The 9,014-nt window shown below is 46.1% G+C and overlaps 1 pseudogene; it reads right to left on the bottom strand.

The window, feature by feature from the left end:
• Positions 1 to 4,743: 4,743 nt before the first annotated feature.
• LOC116285427 (small nucleolar RNA SNORA11) lies at positions 4,744 to 4,834 on the bottom strand (annotated as a pseudogene).
• Positions 4,835 to 9,014: the final 4,180 nt, after the last annotated feature.

Here is a 9,014-nt window from a genome sequence, read left to right as displayed (position 1 = left end):
TTCACCTTCTTGGAGTTTTCATTCCAGCAGTAAATCTTCTCCAATGACTATTGCTCCAGAAGCATTTTCAAAGAAGAAATGAAAATCGTGATCACCGGGGTGAGGAAACAAATGCACGTTATTCGGTTAAGAGGTAAAGAGACCCAGGTCATCCCCACACAGAAAACACGCTCCTCTGGCTCCAGTCCCTGCCGTCTGCGTGTCTTTGACTTCTGGACCCAGGCTGTGGAAGGGTCTGTACCCAGCGCTTCCCAGCCGCCCTCTCCCCACACCCGGTGTTGGTCCTCCTCTCTCTCTCTCTGCCCCCTCATCCCCGGAGTGCGTGCCCTGGAGGAAGGAACGTATCTCCCAGCCTCCATCATTTCCTCCGTCAGAGGATGATAATAATGTCTGACCCGTGGGTGGTCACGACCATTAAACCTAGGTGCCCTGCAAAGCCCACCGGCGAGCCTGGAGCCCTGGAGGGGCACCGAGGATGCTAGCTGACTTCAGATCCAAGTGGATCTTGAGAGTGAATGTGTGTACTTAATGAGCACCAATAGGGCGAATTCTGGGTACCCTGTGTTGGGTTAGATGCAGCCTGGGGCGAAAATGCATCCCTTCACTCAGAGTTTACAAACTACAACAAGACAAACACACATCAAACTAGTCCTAACTCAGACCCAGGCTGCCTTGCCTTGTTAGTTCGGACACAGACAACCAGAGTGGCTTCTGCTGTGTCTGCTGGACCCCTGGCAGGCCCTGTGAGGAGGCGTGAGGACTGTCTTGAAGGGTCAGGTGCTTGGAGAGGCTCAAATGGCAGAATGCAAAACTCCAATGGAACCAACGCACACAATTACACAGTAACAATTCCTTTTTATAGAGCGTCTCCCACGTGTCAAAGACTGTGTACATATTAGCCCCACACATCCCTGTTGGTGTTAACCTTATTAAGTTTCAGTTGCAGAGAGCCAAGAAACAGAGCCTTTTTGTCCAACAGTTGGAAAAGTGGTAGATCCAATGTGCCTGACGTTCACTCCATGTGACAATCATTGGTGCCTTTTCCCAGGTGAAGTGGCTGGTGTGGTCACACCAGGGTGGTGGCATCTGGTCCATGTATTAGGTCCTGCCACCTCCAGCCCCCACTGTATCAGCTACTTCTCATCAGCACACTCAGCCCGTGACGCAGTTCCAGGACCCTAACACGTGCGTCAGTCACACTTCCCGCAGCCCGGTGGCTTGGAGATAGAAATCTGCCACCAGAAGTCAGCAAAGATGCCACTGTGCATCCGGGAGCCCTCCTCACAGATCAGCGATTAGGAGTCCTGGTGCTGCTGCAGGAAGAGGGACACATCCGAGGGGCCCCAGGAATGTAGAGGGAAGAGCCGGGACCGAGGAGACCAACGCGAGGGATGCAGAGATTGACCTTGAGTGGCACGTGTGGGAATGCGGACTCTGGCTCCTCCTCCGTAGGGAGCCACGTGAAGCAAGGCCTGGTGGGGCTGGACTGTGGTCTAGAAGGAGTTCTCTGCTGGCTCTTTGGAGGATGGACAGGCTGGAAGGGAGGGAGCTGGGTTTGCATGGAAAAGTCTCGGTGACCCCAGTTTGCAGGAGGTGATGGGGAATGAAGAGCTTAATGTTGCCTGTCACCAATATGTCACTCACTGCACAGACATTTATTACTCATCTAATTTGCTACTGATGTATCCCCAGTGCCCAGAACAGAGTCTGGTCCAGAACAGATACCTAACAAATATTCATTGAATAAACATACAAATAAATGGGGACCCACTGAGGGCCAGGTGGGGGTGAAGTGTAAGAGAAGCCAGTGACAGGGTTCCAAGTTGGAGCTTTCCGAGGGTTTCTCCTGGGGCCTGGGCAGGCCCCACTCAGGTGTGGGCAGTCAAAGAGGCCTGGCTCCTGAGACCTGTCCCCAGAGACAGGGGGCCGGGGATGGATGGTGGGATGTCAGGAAATGCCGTCTCTGTTAGCGCAGATCAGTCAGGAACCTCTGAGCTTTTGAACTGAGAGAAGGTCCTCCCGGCCAGCCTCGCTGAGCCGATCTCTTCCCTGGGGCTCTCTGGAATATGTGGAAATGACCCTCCCTGGCTGGCTGAGCCCAGGCCCCTCCAAGGATGTCTTTGTCCTAATCCCCAGAAACTGAGAATAGGTCAGTCTATGTGGCGAAAGTTACTTTGAAGGGTCTTGAGATGGAGACATTAACTTAAATTACCCAGGTGAGCCCAGTATCATCGCAGGGTCCTCACAAGAGAGACAGGAGGCTCTGAGTCAGAGGAGGCAGGCTGACAGCGGAAGCTGAGGTCAGAGCCATGGGATTATGAGCCAGGGAAGGCAGGTCACCTCCAGAGGATGGAAAAGGAAGAAAATGGATTTTCCTCCGGAGCCTCCAGGAGGAACACAGCCCTGCTGACACTTTGATTTTAGATTTTTCACCTCTAGAAGCATAAAAGAATAAATGTGTGCCTTTTAAGCCACTAAATTTGTGGTAACTTGTTATAGCAGCCGTTGGAAACTGTGAGGCATCCCCTCTGCCGTAGCTTCGCTGCCCACCTGCTGGCCTCAGGGGAAGACTGGGAGCCCCGCCTGTGCTTCCCTCAAGTGCTGCTGGGACAGCGTAACCAGGAACTAAGAGGGGAAACAGAAAATAAACAGTCTGACTTACAAGGGCCGAAGGTCTGCTGTCACCACGTTCTCTTTCCAAATACTGTCTCCAGGTAGTGACATCCTAGTGAATTCCGAACAACTTTGATGCCAAGTCCAGTTCACGCACAAACGCACGTATGCACACACACCCCTGCACACACACACTTCTGTCTGACCCCAGGGTCCAGGGGCCTGCCTCACTCCCGACCTGAGCCCGAGTCCCCGACTCTTTTCTCTGCTGCCATCAGAACGACCTGGGCGCAGACACTCTGGCAGAGGCTTTAAGTGCTTTCCGTAATTAATTTCACTGACTAGACACATTTTCTTATCATGGCTCCATTATTAAATACGCAATGGACCCAAAAGGAAAAAGATCCTTTTTCTCTAGCAATTACACTCGCAGAAGGAAACTCAACAGCCGTTAAAGCGACATGTCAATTTCTGGCATGTCTGGCATAATGGCCCAGATGCCTTGCAGGCAGGCCTGATTTCTTCCACCTGGTGATGTTAGGGGGCATTGGAAATGGAGTGGATGGGGCTGGAGGAAATGGAGAGGGGGATGCCAACCAGCCCCGGGGGCGGTGCCAGTCGGAACAGGCACAGGAGGGCAGGGGGACGGAGTGCCCGTGGGGCGAAGGCACTAACTCCTTCTTCCATGCCTCTTCCTCTCCTAGGAACTGGAGGAAGCTAAAGCAATGGACAACAAAGAGGAGGAGAGGGGCGGGTATAGCTCAGTGGTAGAGTGTGTGCTTACCATGCACGAGGTCCTGGTTCAATCCCCAGGACCTCATTAATATATTAAAATAAATAAACCTAATTACCTTCCCCTGCAAAACAGTCAAAAAAAATAAGCAAAATTTTTAAAATCACCTCCTCCCCATGCTATTAAAAAAAAATTGGACAGAGTCCAGCTATCATGGGGATGGCAGAAAGTTCTAGGTGCCGATTTCCTAGAAAAGTTGGAACAGGAAGAGGTTGAGGTTTAGCGGCTCTTTGCTCTGCGAGTCAAGTCGTGTTACAACAGGCCCGTCCTGTCCCACTGCTGTCCTGTCAACCCTGCAAGTCTTAAGTCTCCCCGCCCCCCGGTGGCCCAGGGGAGGCACTTTTACTGCAGCATTTACTACCCATTAGGTATTTCCCGATTACTCATTCCCCTCCCCTACGAGGCTGTGAGCTCCCAGGGCGAAAACGAGGGGGTTTACTCATTTCTGTACCTCCAGCACCTATCACGGTAAAATTGTAATGAGAGAGGAAGTAACTAGATGAATCAACTAGCTTCAGTCAGATGAATCTGCCTAGGGTTGCAGATGGAAACAGGTCAAAAGGACAAGGGCACATTACGCTACATTTACCGCGTCAACGAGTCTGGGTTTTATTCAAGGGTCAACAGAGCTAATGAGCGTGGTGGCAGGATAAGTTTCTGGTATTAGAGATCCCTTTATATAAGTATATGGACTACAACTTTTTTAGGTTAACTTTTGCTTTTATTTGCCAGTGTAACTTAAGTACAGTGGCTTGCAAACTTTTTTGACCTAAGAATAAATTTTTCATCACAATCCAACACACACACACACACACATATGTGTATATAATTGAAACCAAACTTTTGCCAAAAATGTCTACCCTGACTTCTCTTGTTTTTAAGACTTTTCTTAACAGTTTTAGGTTTACAACAAAATTGACAGGAAGGTACAGAAATTCCCCCACATACTCCCTCTCCACACATATTTACCAAAGTGGTACTTTTTTTTTTTTAATTAAGGATGAACATACTTTGACACATCATAATCACCGAAATCCACGGCTCACCTTAATTTGGACAAAAGTATAATGACAGATATCCATCATTATAATGTCATACGAAATATTTTCACTGCTCTAAAAAACTTCTGTACTCCAGATTGGCATATGGAATCTCTTTTTTCCCTTGAAAAGAGATTCAGAGACTTCATGTCTACAAGACCACTCATGGCCCAGCCACGCATGGACTGGACAGGCTTTAGGTGGCAAATTCCCCTACTAAATACTGTGGCTTTTCTTCCAATATTGCACCCTGTCCCACTGGTCCTGCCCAGCAGCCACGTGGAGGTGCAGGGGGACACGTGTAGGGCTTGTGCTCATAGGGAGGCCCCAAGTTTTGTGCCCCTCATCACAATGAACCCAGATTCCTGTTGGGTGTGTAGTGCACTGCGATTTTTAAATTCATATGCAATGTCTGGAAGTTTTGTGTTTTGCTTTGGGTTTGGTTTTCAGTGAAAAAAAACTCGGTGCTGAATATCATCTGACAGTGAATTTGTCTTCATAGCATCTCCCACCCAAGACCTAGAATTTACCTGTGCTTAGTAGGTGTGATACAGTCTCAAACATGTAGTAGCACATGGAAAATGCAATAAAGAAATGTACCACGATATTCCAACTGGTTCCCTCTGGGAGGCAGGCCTGTCTGCCGTCTCTACATCTGTTCTTACCGCCTTTTGTCTTGTCCACATATTCTCTGGGGCACATGTGTATTGAAGCTTTATGGGATTGCCCGCCCTGCCTTTGGTACTTCTTCTGGAACCTTCCACCTCATGATCCAGAACTGCTGTGTGTATGAAACAGGACCCCGCCCCAGGCTTCGATGTGGACCCTTGAATAAAATGCACCAGATCACAGTTGTTTCCCAGAATTTTGGAAATGAAACTAAGCTGTCTCTCTCCAAGTGGCTGGAACGTAAGATGTGGAGTCTTGAGAGTTGATGGCAACTGGACAAGGCTGAGACAGGGAAGAGAGGACTGTTTTCCAGAGAGAAATGGAGCCAAGAACAGGCTAGAAAGAGCCCCTGTGATCAGACTCCCACATTCCTGGGTGGCGCCATATTCCCCTCTCCTGCTTCTGGGAACGACCCCGTCTCATCCCAGTAGTTCTCCCTCTTGCATAAACTGGTGCCACCAAGATTCCTCTCACTTGCTCTCCAACTAATTATAATTAATAGGATTTACTTTAATTTTTCAATCAGGAAAAAAATCTTGAGAATATGAGTGGATATAATTTAAATTTCTGTACATTCTTCTGTCACTTCAAATTTTATATCTATACTTTGGTAACTGTGACAAACCCATCAAACTTTCCTTCCAGGGCCTTCCCTAAGAATGACAAAGGGAAGACCAGTGCTTCCTGGGTCTGCTGGAGAGTGATTTGCTCTAACAAATCTTACCACTACCATCTCCCTCTCCCGGCTGTCCACGCCAGGAGCTACCTTTAGATCAGCAACCCTGCACGTAGCTGGCCAGGAATCCACTTGTATGAGTTAGAGTGGGCAGATGCTGATGTGAGAGACACATGTATGAATTATAGCTCTAGTGTGTGCAAGCTATGTGAGTGAGCAAGTTACTAACCGCCCTGCCCACAATGTCCTGATTTTTAATGTGTACCTAATAATGGGCATCTGCCTTCTAGAACCTGAGGGAATCTGACTCAGCAGAGCTACTGGCACACAGGAAGCACTAGGCAAATCATGGCTCCATTGTCAATAGTGTATCTCATGCTCTTTTTTAGCATGTTCTGCGCTTGCTTCCCCACAACAGCCACGTGTCCTTAAACTTCATAATTTGAATGTTTTATTATGGTTTTCCTGATCTTCAGCTTTTAGATCTGCCCTGGGTGTGTATATGTGTCTGTTTCGCATTACACAAAAGGTGTATTAGTCAGTATAGGTTTATGCTGCAGTAACAAATGGCACCCCCCCCCAAATCGTGGTGGATTACAAAAGCAAAGGTTTTTTTCTTCCTTACAACCATGTTCATCTCAAGCTATGAGTAGGGCTTATCTCTACTCCATACCTATTCATCCCAAGATTAAGGAACAGCCCCTATCCAAGACAGACCTGACTCATGACAGAAAGAAAAGAGAGATAAACACCTGAAAACATTCACTAGAATCTGTGCATATTACTTTCACTTTTATTTTATTGGCCAAAGCACATGGCTAACCCTTCTATTAGAGTATAATTTTCTTGCATAGATGAATTCAAGAAAATATTTTGAAAAATTGTAGTCTTTTGTAGACTTTAGTAGTCTTTAAGTCTTAGGGGTTCTCTGGAATCCTGGACATGATGGGAAACATTTGACTTTGTTGTTGGAAGTCCTGATTCCCTCTGGGTAGGGAGGTGGGAAAGACAACTTAGTCTCTCCATTTGGCCCTTTCCTTTGATGTTGTACCTCTTTGGGTTTCAGTGGCCCTCCCATGCTAGTAACAAGTGATATTTAATTCCAGCTATCATAAAGATGTTCACATCACAAAAAATGGGGAAAAATTGCCCAAAATTTAATTTTTGTTTTTCTCTGGGATGATTTTTTTTGCATCTTTCAGCTTTCCTAGAATGAGTATGCATTTATGGAATAAGAAACTGAAAAACAGATTATTTTTTAAAATTAAAAAGTTAGACTAGCAGCAAAATGGAAGACCAGTTTCAGTGGAGAGATCCTGCAGGTAGAGAATCAGGGAGCAGAGAGATGAGACTGAAGCAAGTCAGTGGCCTTAAGAACCTAGAAGAAGAGTCATATCTACTTGGACTTGATAGGACTGGTGGGGAGGGAGGCTTCTGTTAAGCACCTACTTCGGGTCAGCACCAAGGGATGCGGAGGCCCTTTCTGACCTGCAGAAGTAAAGGGCATCTCCCTGTGAGAAGTCTGCAAGCATCATTTAGGGGTACACAAAAGTCAGAAGGAGTTGCTTCCTTGAATTTCACTCCAAACACCATTATCTCACCCCGGTTCTGCCCTGGTAAGTAGGTCACAATCTAATCTTCATATATTGTTTTATTATTTGGAGACCGTCATGGAACTGCCACCATACTGCTTTTCGAAAACAGAGGCTTGATGGACAACTGATGGGTCCGCACCATTCAGCCTCCTGTCATCATGGGAGAAGAGTGCATATTCACACCTTCCTGACACCACAAAGAGCACACGTTCTCAGGGCAGAAAGTTGTATTCAGCTGATATAAACTTGAGTAAATCTATCGGTGTCTCTGAGATTCAGCATCCTCATTATGTAAATGGAAATTTTAATACCTACTCCAAAGAGATTGTAAGAACAGAAAGAGCTCCTCTTTGAAAACATCTAATATGACAATGCCTAGCACATAATTAGTAATTATTATAATGACAGAGCTGCACTGGTACCACAATGTACATAATGGTACAAACCATTTTGCAAGGAAATGGCTCTGGCAAATCCCTATAGTCAAAATTAAAACAATAAGTAAAAATCATCTGTAATTTAACCATACATTCCGCCATTTGCATCCAACCTAAATTTCTCCACTGCAGCTAAACCCATAAAGCAACCACCTGCCACGTCAGCGTAATGGCCCTGGTCTGGAATCAGAGTCCAATGTCATGAAAGAGCACTTACTGCAGAGAAACAACCGCTTGGCCCCTGGGCACGTCACTAAAATCTCTTAAGTTTAAATTTACCCCTCTTTAAAATGGGAGCTATATAATCTACCTTAGCATCTTATTTTGAGAATCATTTTGAGAATTATCTATGCAATGCATCTATCCCATAAAAGGTGTGCATCGAATGTGAGCGCCTTTCCATTTATTTCTAATGGATTTTACCATTTAAGGAAAAACATATTTTTTAAACTAAAGAGTTGTTTTTTTGAAGCTCATTATTTTTATCCAGGACCATTATAGCTATTAAATATTTGGGGCTTCTCTCTCTCCAGAGGCTTCTTTATGATGCCACTTACAAGTGTGAGTGTACTCAGATTACAGAGTAACGACTACCAAAATGAACAGTGATCTCCCCTCGTGACACCCAGCTTGCTGCTCCTGAAGCTCATTTCCAAATATCTAACTCTCAATGGGGGGGGGGGGGGAAATGCATTTCTGGGGTCAGGGGAATATCACGAAGCTTTTACAATTCAGGATCATTTGAAGGCCGTCAGGGGAAAGGGATGCGCTATCTAAGCAGGGAAACGCGTTTACATTAACACCGCACGGACCGTATTGCTACTGCTTGTTAGGATGGAAATCTGACAACATGAAAGGAATAGTCACATCTTAAAGAATTGGAAAGGTTGGATCATTGATGGAGAGACAAAGACTGGATCCGATTTTCCATGCATGGATCTCCCCACTTTCATTATTACATGCAAAGATGGTTCTCAGCAAATGTGTGAATTCACTGATGAATCCGTGCTTATCTTCATGAAATTGTATTTCCATTGTCCTTCCAGATTTATTCTCTTCTGCCTCTTTGGCCCCTTTTTACCTCCTCCTCCTCTCCAAAGACCACAAAAATAAGAAGAATGAAATGATCTAATTTAATTGGGGACCACGGATAATTTCCTGTTCTTTCTGAAAATCACATGTTCCCCTCTG

This window comes from Vicugna pacos, chromosome 25, assembly GCF_048564905.1.
Source record: "Vicugna pacos chromosome 25, VicPac4, whole genome shotgun sequence".
In the NCBI taxonomy this organism is placed as follows: domain Eukaryota; kingdom Metazoa; phylum Chordata; class Mammalia; order Artiodactyla; family Camelidae; genus Vicugna; species Vicugna pacos.
The sequence above is the reverse complement of the archived record's forward strand: the minus strand, read 5'-3'. Positions and strand labels throughout refer to the sequence as shown.